This window comes from Ranitomeya variabilis, chromosome 4, assembly GCF_051348905.1.
Source record: "Ranitomeya variabilis isolate aRanVar5 chromosome 4, aRanVar5.hap1, whole genome shotgun sequence".
NCBI lineage: Eukaryota > Metazoa > Chordata > Amphibia > Anura > Dendrobatidae > Ranitomeya > Ranitomeya variabilis.
Window position 1 is genome coordinate 614,495,660 of NC_135235.1, and position 16,096 is coordinate 614,511,755.

Consider the following 16,096-nt stretch of genomic DNA (forward strand, 5'->3'; position numbering starts at 1 on the left):
ATGATGGCCCCCAGAGCACCCTATAACGTAGTATGATGGACCCCATTGCACTCTATACACGGTAAGATGGACTCCACAGTACCTGTTCACAGTATAATAGACCACATAGCCACCAATACAGTATTATGGACCCCACAGCACCATATGCATTGTAATGACTCCCCATTTCCCTCAAACAATATAAAGGCCTAACAGCCCTCTACACAGTATAATAGTCCCAGAGCGCATCATACAGTATGATGGACCTCTCAGTTCCCTCCTACAGTATGAGTGCCCCCACCACCCTTGTACAGTATGATGGCCCCCACAGCTCTCTATACAGTATGACGGACCTTACAGTTCCCTAGCACAGTATGATGGACCACACAGTTCCCTAACACAGTATGATGGACCAAACAGTTCCCTAACACAGTATGATGGGCCACACCGTTCCCTAACACAGTATGATGGACCACACAGTTCCCTAACAACAGTGTGATGGACCACACAGTTCCCTAACACAGTATGATGGACCAAACAGTTCCCTAACACAGTATGATGGACCACACAGTTCCCGAACACAGTATGATGGACCACACAGTTCCCGAACACAGTATGATGGACCGCATGGTTCCCTAACACAGTATGACGGACCACACGGTTCCCTAACACAGTATGATGGACCGCACGGTTCCCTAACACAGTATGGCGGACCACACAGTTCCCTAACACAGTATGATGGATTGCACAGTTCCCTAACACAGTATGATGGACCACACAGTTCCCTAACACAGTATGATGGACCACACCGTTCCCTAACACAGTATAATGGACTACAAAGTTCCCTAACAACAGTACCTTTTCATTAAAATATAAAAGATTGAGGCTTCCCGAGTAGGCGGGATGTAACAGCAGCATGGCGCCTGCTGCGCTGAGACTGAGAGCTCGGATAGATAGGGAGAATGATAGAACAATGAGCCAATAACTCCCTGTATTCAACTGTATCTGCCTCCCAAGTATATAGATCATTGAAATGGGAAAGGGGCAGAGGGTGGTGCTTCTTGGCACCAAGCCCCTTCTGCTCACGGGCCTTATAGTGGCCACGAGGTTTGCCGTTATGGGTGGTATGCCTCTGGTATCCATCCATCTCCAGCTCTCTCTTCATGCTGTGAGAAGTAATCTCTATGAGCTCGGCTTATGTGAGCAATGGTGTTGCACAGATCAGCGGCACATAACCAGGCAGCTGTTTTTCTGCAGATGTTTATATCGGTGCAGTAAATCATAGTTGGGGCTGCGGATCCCCTCAGGTAGATTGGCCACATCCTGCTGCCGCGTCCTTCTTCTTGTCAGCAGCTGCTCCCGTCTGTCTTTAGGCTCCACGGCTTTGATTGTGCACAGAGTAAACACCAAGCTCCTTATTAGAGCAGTTCATACATAAGGCACACAACCCAATCTGCGCCAGACCCAGGAATACCCATCCAGCTCCAATTTGCCTGTTTAAAAGGCTTGTTTGGCTGGCAGAAGCCTGGCAGTCAGCAGCAGTGTATTGTGCACTTGTCATGCAGACACCGCTTGGAAAAGAAAACCCCTTGTTTTTCTTGGCCGCCTTTTATCCCAGCTCCTCTTTCTGATCTCTCATCTGTAGCTCCTGGGTTATTGTTGTTTTTATTTATAAACCACCAGCAGATTGCCATATACTGTAGATTAAGCTGGAGGTAAGTAGCTCAGAATATCTTTTGCCTGGATGAAATGGATCCTACACTTATCATATGACCCGGAAGATGTCATTTTGCGATTTCATGCTTTGACATTCCCTTTCCCTTAAGGATATTTCCTATAATAAGCTCAGTGATGGCCCAACCTCTGAATAAAGGAAGATAAATAAAGAACAAGTGCATCTATATGTGAATAGAATTAATGTATTGAAAAACTGTTTCTTTGGAAATACACTGCTCAAAAAAATAAAGGGAACACTAAAATACCATATCCAAGATATCACTGAATGAAATATTCCAGTTGTAAATCTTTATTCATTACATAGTGGAATGTGTTGAGAACAATAAAATATAAAAATGATCAATGTAAATCAAAATAAATATCCCATGGAGGTCTAGATTTGGAATGATACTCAAAATCAAAGTGGAAAATCAAATTACAGGCTGATTTAACTTCAGTGAAAATGCCTCAAGACAGAATAATGTTCAGTTGTGTGTGTGTTGCCTCCATGTGCCTGTATGACCTCCCTACAATGCCTAGGCATGCTCCCGATGATCTCCTGAGGGATCTCCTCCCAGACTGGACTAAAGCATCCACCAACTCCTGGACAGTCTGTGGTGGATGGTGGATGGTGCGAGACATGGTGTACCAGATGTGTTCAATTGGATTCAGGTCTGGGGAACGGGCGGGCCAGTCCATAGCTTCAATGCCTTCATATTGCAGGAACTGCTGACACACTCCAGCCACATGAGGTCTGGCATTGTCCTGCATTAGGCGGAACCCAGGGCCAACCGCACCAGCATATGGTCTCACAATGGGTCTGAGGATCTCTTCTCAGTACTTAATGGCAGTCAGGCTACCTCTGGCGAGCACATGGAGGGCTGTGCGGCCCTCCAAAGAAATGCCACCCCACGCCATTACTGACCCACTGCGATACTGGACATACTGAAGGATGTTGCAGGCAGCAGATCGCTCTCCACGGCATCTCCAGACTGTCATGTCTGTCACATGTGCTCAGTGTGAACATGCTTTCATCTGTGAAGAGCACAAGGCGCCAGTGGTGAATTTGCCAATCCTGGTGTTCTGTGGCAAATGAACTACGGCAAGGCGCCGGAAAGGTCAGAGAGGCGCCGGAGCCGCGGGGTGAAGACCAGAAGAGGACGTCATGGAATGAAGATAGGAGGCGCCGGAGTGGACCTGAGACACCCATCGGACCGGACCGCAGCAGGACCACCCCTGGGTGAGTATAATCTAACCTCTTTTTCTCCTCTTTCAGGTAACATCGGGGGCTTATCTACAGCATTACAGAATGCTGTAGATAAGCCCCTGATGACGGTGAGCTTACCTCATCATCGATTTTGGGGGTGACAGGTTCCCTTTAACATTTCTGCTATGAAGCCTAAAAACTTAGAAATTACATCTAAACATACTCATCACAAAGATAAGCTCTGGAGGCAGATTCTCATTTACATATTAAAAAAGGCATGGATTTCTCTGGAATAAGACATTTGATCACAAATATCAGGGTATCATTTTATTCATCTTTCTATGACCTGCATACCCATATAGACGGCTTAGGAGGGTTGATCCCACTGAGAGATTCCCTTTAATGCCCCTATGCACATTAGATATGCCGATATCGCCTTGTTTAGCCAACTGTTCAGTGGTTATGGGGGCTTCCCAACAATTGATGATAGGAAGATCAGGGTCAGGCTTGACCAGTCACAGACTGCCAATCCTTCTTTTCTTTAAAAGCTAAGCTTCTGCCTGAGATGTCTGGTAGAGGAGACGTGAGCTGCCGGCCAAACAATCAGCCAGACCCTTATTTGTGTGACAGCCATTTAATGGGTATGGCGGGACTTAGGAATATGACCATTTTCTTATGGTATGACCGCCGGAGAATTAAAAATTGATTCAGTGGCTTATATGGCTATATTTTGGATTCCTTCTTTGTCCCCCCACCCCCAAACATTGGGAGCAATTGGGAACCACTTACTCTACAGTGTTAATCAAGAAGACCGTATATTATTAGACCAAACTTTTTGACTGGCGCTTTATCTCAGTCCTTCATGAAGTCAATCTTTACATGGAGGTGACACATGATGGCATCATCTGTTCTCATCTCTCATTCCTGCTCACACGCTTACATTTGCATAGAGTACAGTATAAATGATGTGTAATTTATAACTTCACCCAGTAATGTATGCAGATATGTGATTACAATATACCCTCCATTATAATAAATCCTTAATACATTGTGATATCATTTGGCGTCAGTCTATGCTTTTTAATAGCTGCAGACCGATCTATAACCCATAAATCCCACGTAATTGGTTTGCCTTGGAAAGCTCGTGATCCCTGTCTGCAGTTAGTCCTGAGAAATCGGAGATTGTGACTCCCGTATACTTTAATGCATAGATGATGACATATATGAAGCACACGGCTGGGATTCTCTTCTCCTATGATTTTAAGGCAGACTTCGTAATGATATATAATGAATGTGACATGCACACCTAGTTTTACCTAAAAAGGCATTTCTGTGATTTTTATTTTTATACGTAATGTATCTGACTTATTAGATTTTTTGGTTCATTTGTGTTTTCTTCAATCCATATGAATATCTGATAACTTTGGGATAAGTGGGTGGTGGGTCAGTCATGGGTACGGCACAAATCCCAAAAGCTGATCTGTAAAATGCTTTGTCAGAATTAACCTGTAAATCCGAGTTTTCTATGACATCCAGCCACAGGCTGATCATCATAGAAAAGATCTCAACATAGGCACTAGGGCATTCAGATGGCCCCAGGCTTTCCTACCAGCCCATCGACTCCCTGCTATCGTGTTGCGGAGGGGCCAATGGGTGCTTGAACTAACATCTGGGCTGGATCACGACAAATGCCAGTGATTGGCAGCAGCATTTAAGAGGTTAAGAGCAGCAATTGGCAGGTGCACTGTTAGAGGCAGATGCCGTTTATGTAATTTAGCCGACATCTGCCCATGTGGAGAGCTCTGCTTCTTTTCAGCCTGCTCCAAAGTCCCTGATGCTCTGTTATGTAATGTTACATCATGGAGTGTTAAGGGGTCCTGAGTTAATTGTGGGGGTCCTCTTGTTCAGGATCCTCACCTTTTGACCAAAGTACAAAGTTGTAACAAAGCGACTCTCTTGTTCAGGAGGACCGGTCTTGTTCTACATTATACAGTCAACCCATGGATTTTGACAAATATCATGTAATACTTCATTTCTCCAGTGGTGTCACTGCAGGGAAATTGAACTCTTACTGCCAGGACATTTCCCCTCTCAATCACAGCCTATCACTAGGGGGCCCAGCATGGAGGATACTTTTCTAACCAGCTTATTGTCAAAGGACTATCCTAACAAGTAAGGATTGTCCAAAAGTGGAAAACTAAGCTGGAGCTTTTCTGTTAATCTCTGAGACTGGAAATAGTGAGCAGCTGCTTCAGCCATCCGGGTGCGTCTCTGAACAATACATCACTAAGTAGCAATGATCTTTGTTTTTTTTCCCTGGTCTAGTTGTTCATTAAATTAGCAATTGGCATTGTGAACATTTAGCAGCTGGGGAAGGTGTGTGATTTCTTGTCTTCCTGTTTTGTCTATGGCTGCTAGAAATTAGAGACAGTAAACAGACAGGGAGTGGTATGTGGTCAGGTGTAGAGAAATGTCATGGTCACTGAACCTTTACTCAAAAGTCTTAGGTGTACAAAATAACTAAAAGTTCAGAATCCAAGAATAAAAAGAAGATAAACTTCATCTTTTTCTTAGAAGGGTCCCAAGATCAAGAAAAAATCACAAGCAGCAAGTGTTTAGTTCTCCTTAGTGACATGTGTCCATTTACTTTAAGGCCGGCGTCACACTCAGCGTAAGACAACACGGTCCGTTTTTTACGGCCGTAATACGGAGAAATGTTCCCATAAATAGTGGTCCGTATGTCATCCGTAGGCTGGGTGTGTCAGCGTATTTTGCGCATGGCATCCTCCGTATGTAATCCGTATGGCATCCGTACTGCGATATTTTCTCGCAGGCTTGCAAAACCGACATCTAATGGATTTATGTGCTCAAATGTTCGGTAAAACATATATACAGTATATATATATATATATATATATATATATATATATATATATATATATATATATATATATATATATATGTCATTGAGACACATATATATATATTCTGTATTTATATTTAATTCAGCGCGATATATGTGAAAAGCCGGTAAATCAATTGCCGGCTTTTCATTTCTCCTTCACAAACCCGACATGATATGAGACATGGTTTACATACAGTAAACCATCTCATATCCCCTTTTTTTTTTTGCATATTCCACACTACTAATGTTAGGACGCGGCTGTGAACCGCGGCGCCTTCTTTGGCGCTGAACATGATGCAAGTCCTGGCGCGGCTGACGCGTTACATGCGCCGCAATTAGGCGCACATGATCCGGACTCATCGGCACTATATAATCTAGCCCGATAAAAAGCACCTCACTGCCCCCTGACGAAGCCAACGCGAAACGTGCATTGGGGCTGCGGCGGTGATTTCCCTGATACCGGACTCCTATGGGTAAGAGCTAATTTAACTATGTGGGATGTTATGCACGCCGACTGGGCTAAAGGGTACCCTGTTGTGGACCTGGCATATTCCGCTAAGCTATTTATATAATGTAATAGGCTCTTTTATCTGAAACATGCACTATTAGCATTTTTTGGATTAATACTGTCTGTGTTATTGAGGTTTTCCCTGCTGTTATTTTTCAGTGTTCTCTGAAGGTCTCCTCATTGTCTCTAGTTATTAGTGTATATTAATTGCTCTGTACTTTTTTTAAAAATAAAAACTCTATTTTTTATCTTCTAAAAATGGGACTGAAACTCCGTGTGTTATTCTCCGGTCTTTGTAATGTTAGTAGTGTGTATGTGCAAAATTTGGGTGCTGTAGCTGCTAAAATAAAGGGTTAAATCGCGGAAAAAATTGGCGTGGGCGCAATTTTCTCCGCCAGAGTGGTAAAGCCAGTGACTGAGGGCAGATATTAATAGCCTAGAGAGGGTCCATGGTTATTGGCCCCCCCTGGCTACAAACATCTGCCCCCAGCCACCCCAGAAAAGGCACATCTGGAAGATGCGCCTATTCTGGCACTTAGCCACTCTCTTCCCACTCCCGTGTAGCGGTGGGATATGGGGTAATGAAGGGTTAATGTCACCTTGCTATTGTAAGGTGACATTAAGCCAGATTAATAATGGAGAGGCGTCAATTATGACACCTATCCATTATTAATCCAATTGTATGAAAGGGTTAAAAAACACACACACATTATTAAAAAGTATTTTAATGAAATAAACAAACAGGTTGTTTTAGTATTTTATTGCTCTCTCAATCCATCCGGAAGACCCTCGCTTGGCAAAATATTAAACCAACAATATACACTCACCGGCCACTTTATTAGGTACACCTGTCCAACTTCTTGTTAACACTTAATTTCTAATCAGCCAATCACATGGCGGCAACTCAGTGCATTTAGGCATGTAGACATGGTCAAGACAATCTCCTGCAGTTCAAACCGAGCATCAGTATGGGGAAGAAAGGTGATTTGAGTGCCTTGAACGTGGCATGGTTGTTGGTGCCAGAAGGGCTGGTCTGAGTATTTCAGAAACTGCTGATCTACTGGGATTTTCACGCACAACCATCTCTAGGGTTTACAGAGAATGGTCCGAAAAAGAAAAAAAATCCAGTGAGCGGCAGTTCTGTGGGCGGAAATGCCTTGTTGATGCCAGAGGTCAGAGGAGAATGGGCAGACTGGTTCGAGCTGATAGAAAGGCAACAGTGACTCAAATCGCCACCCGTTACAACCAAGGTAGGCCTAAGAGCATCTCTGAACGCACAGTGCGTCGAACTTTGAGGCAGATGGGCTACAGCAGCAGAAGACCACACCGGGTACCACTCCTTTCAGCTAAGAACAGGAAACTGAGGCTACAATTTGTACAAGCTCATCGAAATTGGACAGTAGAAGATTGGAAAAACGTTGCTTGGTCTGATGAGTCTCGATTTCTGCTGCGACATTCGGATGGTAGGGTCAGAATTTGGCGTAAACAACATGAAAGCATGGATCCATCCTGCCTTGTATGGAGCATCTTTGGGATGTGCAGCCGACAAATCTGCGGCAACTGTGTGATGCAATCATGTCAATATGGACCAAAATCTCTGAGGAATGCTTCCAGCACCTTGTTGAATCTATGCCACGAAGAATTGAGGCAGTTCTGAAGGCAAAAGGGGGTCCAACCCGTTACTAGCATGGTGTACCTAATAAAGTGGCCGGTGAGTGTACATACCTTCGGATGAACTGTCGGGTCCCACGAAGTAAATCCATCTGAAGGGGTTAAATCATTTTACAGCCAGGAGCTGCGCTAAAGCACTCGCTCGTGGCTGTAAAAACCCCGGGTGCTGAAAGGAAAGCTGGGTGATCTGTACTTACATTGAGTCGCGGTGAGGCGCCCTCTGGTGGATGAACTCATATGAACTCGAGCGTGGAAATTTTTCCAAGGCTGCAGTTCATGAGAACATCCACCAGAGGGCGCCTCACCGCGACTCAATGTAAGTACAGATCACCCAGCTTTCCTTTCAGCACCCGGGGTTTTTACAGCCACGTGCGAGTGCTTTAGCGCAGCTCCTGGCTGTAAAATGATTTAACCCCTTCAGATGGATTTACTTCGTGGGACCTGACAGTTCATCAGAAGGTATGTATATTGTTGGTTTATTATTTTGCCAAGCGAGGGTCTTCCGGATGGATTGAGAGAGCAATAAAATACTAAAACAACCTGTTTGTTTATTTCATTAAAATACTTTTTAATAACGTGTGTTTGTGTTTTTTAATCCTTTCATACAATTGGATTAATAATGGATAGGTGACATAATTGACGCCTCTCCATTATTAATCTGGCTTAATGTCACCTTACAATAGCAAGGTGACATTAATCCTTCATTACCCCATATCCCACCGCTACACGGGAGTGGGAAGAGAGTGGCCAAGTGCCAGAATAGGCGCATCTTCCAGATGTGCCTTTTCTGGGGTGTCTGGGGGCAGATGTTTGTAGCCAGGGGGGGCCAATAACCATGGACCCTCTCCTGGCTATTAATATCTGCCCTCAGTCACTGGCTTTACCACTCTGGCGGAGAAAATTGCGCGGGAGCCCACGCCAATTTTTTCCGCGATTTATCCCTTTATTTTACAAGCTACAGCGCCCAAATTTTGCACATACACACTACTAACATTAGTAGTGTGGAATATGCAAAAGAAAAGGGGGATATGAGATGGTTTACTGTATGTAAACCATGTCTCATATCCTGTCGGGTTGGGGAAGGAGAAATGAAAAGCCGGCAATTGAATTACTGGCTTTTCACTAACACCGCTGCGTATTTCTCGCAAGTCACACTGCTGTTCCGTGTGGAATCCGTATTTTTCTCGCCCCCATAGACTTTCATTGGCGTATTTTTTGCGCAATACGCTGACAAACGCAGCATGCTGCGATTTTGTACGGCCATAGAAAGGCGTATATTACGGATGCGTTATATACGGCTGATAGGACCTGACCCATTTGGAATAATTGGGCCGTTTGTTAGGCGTGTTTTACGGACGTATTTTATGCGCTCTTACGTCCGTAAAACTCGCTAGTGTGACGGCAGCCTAATAGCTCTGGAATGTTTCTACATTTTTCAGTGATCCTGAGATCGTTTTTTTTGACACATTGCACTTTATTCTAGTGGTAAATTTAGATCAATATATTTTGTGTAACAGACATTTGATGAAAATTTTGAACAATTAGCAACTTTCAAACTTTGAATGTCTATACCCTTACATCAGATGTTTTAATTAGTAACTTTTTTGTGTAGTATAACTTTTATCGTATTTCTACTTTACTTCACAATCATTTTTCAAATGCCCTTTAATCTTTGCAGTGTGTTATAAGGTTTAAAAGTTCAGCAGCAATTACGGTATTCATTTTTTTTCAAGGAAATTTACAAAACTCTTTATTTTTAAGAGATCTATTCAGTTTTTAATGGACTTTAAAAGGAATCTGTTGATATGTAATCTGACAGCAGCATAGTGTAGAGGCTGGGACCCTGATTTTCAGCGCTATGTTATTTCATTTACTGGGTACAGCAGTTTAGATAGAATAACACTTTTCTCTGCTGGAAATCTAGCAGAGCTCTAAATGCTGAGCTGTGTATAACACCACCCCCACCACTGATTGGCTGTATAACACTTATTTTATTGAAACAGCAATTTATTGACACATCACTGGAACCAGGGTCTTTGCCAATACATCATGCAGCAGACAGATTCCCTTTAAGAGGACTATATATTGGATGACCCCTAAAATTGATACCATTTTAAAAACAGCACCCCTCAAAGAATTCAAAACTGCTGTCAGGAACTTTGCTAACCCTTCAGATGCTTCAGAGTTGCAAAGTGGAATGAGTAAAATGAAAAATGATACATTTTTTCCGCTAAAATTTTGCTAGTATCCATACAGACCACTATATCTGGCAGACCCCAAGGCTACTAGCTGGCGTCGGACTGCTAGGCAACCATCGAGACCACACAATCGCGATATTGCGGTGCAGACGGGGTTATAGAAGGAGCCCCCTGCCTTTGTTAACCATCTAGCTGCTGCTGTCGCTGTTGACAGCAGCATCCAGGGAGTTAAACGGCTGCGATCAGTGCCAACTCCCGCTTGTGACCATTTCTGCAGTGTGTCAACTATAGCATGCAATTGACACCTGCTAGATTTTGACCTGTCAGAGAATGCTATTCGCTAATTTTTCAGTATAGTAAAAAGGCGTTTTGATGGTCATTAAATGGTTGATAGCCTGTACTCTGCCGATTATACAGAAGGTAGACTATAAAAAAATATTATGTTATAAATAATAGAGTGTGCTGTGCTAAATTGATCTCTTTGGAAACCTCTGAATCGATCCTGCGAATGAACAGGAATACAGCGCTGGCTTTAGTTTTCCTCGCTCCGTGGTGCTTCGGCTATTTGGCTCTGCAAGCTGGTATCTGGGATGCCAAATGGTGATATGCCGCCACTTTATAAAAAATGGGAATTCCCTTTTAACTACAGTGTTTAAAGGCTTAAATGACCCGCACGTCGCACCATACATATGTCTGTTTGTAGTAGCAGTTTTAACTGCGTGTATACACGAGTAGCATGGAACTTGATGGGTTTACATCAAATCTTGGGAAGAATTCTCTTAAACCTATTGCTCTCTTCTCCTTCACACTGCAGGGTTGGGAGAACTAGTGGCACTTTTTTTACTATCAGCGTGTCTACGTTATATAAGGGGCTATGCTGGACCTGTATGTCAGTGGCCAGGAGGAGGGGCTACGCTGGACCTGTATGTCAGTGGCCAGGCGGAGGGGCTATGCCGGATCTGTATGTCGGTGGCCAGGCGGAGGGGCTACGCCGGAACTGTATGTCAGTGGCCAGGCGGAGGGGCTACGCTGGACCTGTGTGTCAGTGGCCAGGCGGAGGAGCTATGCCGGATTTGTATGTCAGTGGCCAGGCGGGGAGGGGCTATGCCAGATCTGTATGTCAGTGGCCAGGCGGAAGGGCTATGCTGGACCTGTATGTCAGTGGCCAGATGGAGGGGCTATGCTGGATCTGTATGTCAGTGGCCAGGCAGAGGGGCTACGCTGGACCTGTATGTCAGTGGCCAGATGCAGGGGCTATGCTAGATCTGTATGTCAGTGGCCAGGCAGAGGGGCTACACGGGATCTGTATGTCAGTGGCCAGGTGGAGGAGCTATGCCAGATCTGTATGTCAGTGGCCAGGCGGAGGGGCTACACTGGATCTGTATGTTAGTGGTCAGGCAGAGGGGCTACGCGGGATCTGTATGTCAGTGGCCAGGCAGAGGGGCTACGCGGGATCTGTATATCAGTGGCAAGGCAGAGGGGCTACGCTGGATCTGTATGTCAGTGGCCAGGCGGAGGGGCTACGCTGGATCTGTATATCAGTGGCCAGGTGGAGGAGCTATGCCAGATCTGTATGTCAGTGGCCAGGCGGAGGGGCTACACTGGATCTGTATGTTAGTAGTCAGGCAGAGGGGCTACGCGGGATCTGTATGTCAGTGGCCAGGCAGAGGGGCTACGCGGGATCTGTATGTCAGTGGCTGGGCGGAGGGGCTACGCTAGATCTATAGGTCAGTGGCCAGATGGCCATCTGGACTCTTATCATCTGTCTTGCAGGGGAGCATCCATTATGGTGTTTGTTGCGTTCTTGTCCACCTTAAGCAGAATTCAGCTTTAATTCAAATAATCCAGAGCAGCTTTCTTTTTACAAAAGGTAATGGGTGAAATAAATGGTGTGTGGACTTCAGACCTTCCTGCGTGTTGCCTCTGCGCAGCATTGCTATGGTGATACGAATTACTGACCTCTGGGCATCTCTTCCAGGAGCCGAATTCAGAGTAGGCAGCGGCTGTCATCAGGAAGTGATTAATGTGTTCTCACCAACACTGTGAACACTGACATTATATGCAAATAGTAAAATATGTATCTGTCGCATGGTTTCCCTCCCTCCGACTCTCATTGTCTGGCTCTTTCTTTGCATCCCAGTGTCTCACATGTTTAGGATCAAGGGACGCTCTTGTCGCGCTCTCTATTCCCTGATGACCGCTTCATCCCAAATCAGAAGTGACTGGAGGACTATGGAGAGATCTGATCAGGGCCACTCTTCTTACAGTATTTTTTTATACTGAATGTGTCTCATTTTTAAGGCTCGTGCAGATGAGCAGAGAAATTGTGTATCCTGCACCTCGCCCTTCTCAAATCCATTACATTTCAACATAACCACTTGGGCCAGATATTTTTCTGTTGCGGATTTGACTGAACTTAGCTCATCACATGCAGATTTTGCATCATGTGTAGATAAATCTTCGGTGGAAAAATAAATCCTGTGTAAATACAACCTGCACCAAGTTATTTTATGGGAAGGTTTTTTCATTTTTGTTGCTGAAACATCAACCCCACTGAGTACATGTTTTTTGGTGCATAGTTTGACAGTATTTTTGAAACACTGCACAATTTTGTAAGCTGAAGCAGATCAAAAATTAACATTTTGCTTTTTTATGTGGATAAAAACTCAATATGTGCACTATGGGTATGCTTTCTTATTGGAAGCAATAGGAAGCTTTTTCAAATAGTATTTAAAGTTATTTTTCTCCATGTGGATTGTAGAGCAAAACGCGCTCTAAAGTACACATCTAAATTGTGTGTGAACATATGATAAATGCAAACAGAAAAGTTTTCACTGCTGATTTTCCTCTGCAAATCTGCCAAAGTGAATGCACCCAAATCAGCTTGTGTTACATGCGAGTTTAACCCTACATATTACAAAGGATGAAATTAACAATGAAAAAATGTACAAAATCTTTAAAATTTGCACCACAGGTCACTTTAAACATTTCTGCAAAGCGTGGACGCAATTTTTAAAATCTCATTTACTGCACTGGCATGGATTTTCTGCGTGCAAATCCACATGGAAAATCTTCCCTATGTACAAACTGTGTTCATTCACTCTTCACATTCAGTCTGAGCCCCATTCCTATGCCATTCACTCTTCACATTTGCTCTGAGCCCCCTTCGTATGCCATTCACTCTTCACATTCACTCTGAGCCCCCTTCCTATGCCACTTGCTCTGAGCCCCATTCCTATGCCTTTCACTCTTTACATTCGCTCTGAGCCCCCTTCCTATGCCACTCGCTCTGAGCCCCCTTCCTATGCCACTCGCTCTGAGCCCCCTTCCTATGCCATTCACTCTTGACATTCACTCTGAGCCCCCTTCCTATGTCCATTCATTTTTCACATTTGCTCTGAGCCCCCTTCCTATGTCACTCACTCTTCACATTCGCTCTGAGCCCCCTTCCTATGTCACTCACTCTTCACATTCGCTCTGAGCCCCCTTCCTATGTCCATTCATTTTTCACATTTGCTCTGAGCCCCCTTCCTATGTCACTCACTCCTCACATTCGCTCTGAGCCCCCTTCCTATGTCACTCACTCTTCACATTCACTCTGAGCCCCCTTCCTATGCCCATTCACTCTTCACATTCGCTCTGAGCCACTTCTTATGCCATTCACTCTTCATATTCACTCTGAGCACCCATCCTATGCCAGTCACTCATCAAATTCGCTCTGAGCCCCTTTCCTATGCTTTTGGCTACAGCCCTTAGTACAGGAGGTTTGTCTTCCCAGCAGGCCCCTCCAGCTGCATGTAGAGAATCCTACAGATAACTTAGTTACATAGTTATTAAGGTTGAAGGAAGACTGTAAGTCCATCTAGTTCAACCCATAGCCTAACCTAACATGATGCCCTAACTTGTCTCCCCACTTCGATTTCCTGCAACGTCCTTCTAGATCCTCCTTCCCTGTAGACTTTTCCATCATGTGCATGCTCCCCCCCTTTCATGAAGTGAGCATACTCTCCCTCGCCCCCCCTGCATGCAGTGAGCATACTCTCCCTCGCCCCCCCTGCATGCAGTGAGCATACTCTCCCTCGCCCCCCTTCATGCAGTGAGCATACTCTCCCTCGCCCCCCCTGCATGCAGTGAGCATACTCTCCCTCGCCCCCCTGCATGCAGTGAGCATACTCTCCCTCGCCCCCCTGCATGCATTGAGCATTCTCTCCCTCGTCCCCCCTGCATGCAGTGAGCATACTCTCCCTCGCCCCCTGCATGCAGTGAGCATACTCTCCCTCGCCCCCCCTGCATGCAGTGAGCATACTCTTCCTCGCCCCCCCTGCATGCAGTGAGCATACTCTCCCTGACCCCCTGCATGCAGTGAGCATACTCTCCCTCGCCCTCCCCTGCATGCAGTGAGCATACTCTCTCTCGCCCCCCCTGCATGCAGTGAGCATACTCTCCCACGCCTCCCCTGCATGCAGTGAGCATACTCTCCCTCGCCCCCTGCATGCAGTGAGCATACTCTCCCTCGCCCTCCCCCCCTGCATGCAGTGAGCATACTCTCCCTCGCCCCCTTCATGCAGTGAGCATACTCTCCCTCGCCCCCCTTCATGCAGTGAGCATACTCTCCCTCGCCCCCCTGCATGCAGTGAGCATACTCTCCCTCGTCCCCCTGCATGCAGTGAGCATACTCTCCCTCGCCCCCTGCATGCAGTGAGCATACTCTCCCTCGCCCCCCCTGCATGCAGTGAGCATACTCTCCCTCGCCCCCCCTGCATGCAGTGAGCATACTCTCCCTGCCCCCCTGCATGCAGTGAGCATACTCTCTCTCGCCCCCCCTGCATGCAGTGAGCATACTCTCCCACGCCTCCCCTGCATGCAGTGAGCATACTCTCCCTCGCCCCCTGCATGCAGTGAGCATACTCTCCCTCGCCCTCCCCCCCCTGCATGCAGTGAGCATACTCTCCCTCGCCCCCCTTCATGCAGTGAGCATACACTCCCTCACACCCATGCATGCAGTGAGCGTGCTTGCCACCTCTGGGATTAGAGGGATTAAATGTATAATGCAGTCTCTTAATTATAAGATAAGTGGGAGCCCTGACATTGTAATTAATGCTGCTCCTGTGAGTAATGACATGTTGCCTAATATATCAAGCAGTGTGTGCTGCTCTTCATAGAGTCTTTCTCTGCCTCATTAACTCCTTGTCAACCAAAATGCGAGCATAATATAGACGGCACAGATGTCGTGTCGAGTGGAGTTTTATAATCCACTGGTGTGAATTGTCTGCCGTTCATTTGCGCCTCTGTGCATCGGCACCACCCTGAGGCCACCTATAGATCTCTCCTGTACCCTCAGGCTTGCTTTTGTTTTTACGCAAGGTCTCAGCAGAAAGATGCAGAAACATAACACCCCAAAAGCAAGATTCAGGGCTTCCTTTTTTTGCATGGGAATTTCTATTTCATTTAGAGGAACATTTCCCTGCACAAATTGTTGTCTTCGTGATGTGTAAAACCTGTGAGTCAGACCATGCTGATCATCAACAGCCAGACGCCTCCTCACCTTCTACCAGCGACTAACCCATACATTGCCAGCACTGGATCTTCACACAATGGATAGCACTATAAATCACACAGTATAAATTCCTATTTTGTTATGGAAAAGAAACTCAGCCTTAAAATATTACCCAATGTGTCAGACTGCTCCTTTTTTGTGTGCTGCTTATAGAGCTTTTCCACAATATTAAAGCCACCATATTGTGTAGGTTTCCTTTGTACCCTCTGACCCATTGAGGCTTGGACTCCACAAGACCTCTGAAGGAGTATCTTGCACCAAGACATTAGCAGCAGATCCTTTAAGTGTTGTATGATGTGAAGTGCCGTGTCTTTCAGCGGATCGGAGATATTCCATCAGATTGAAATCTGGGAAT

At 45.5% G+C, this 16,096-nt stretch overlaps 1 protein-coding gene across 6 annotated transcripts in view; it reads left to right on the top strand.

The window, feature by feature from the left end:
• Positions 1-16,096, top strand: part of SLC39A11 (solute carrier family 39 member 11) — a 618,770-nt gene that overhangs the window by 447,572 nt on the left and 155,102 nt on the right. The window lies entirely within an intron of this gene.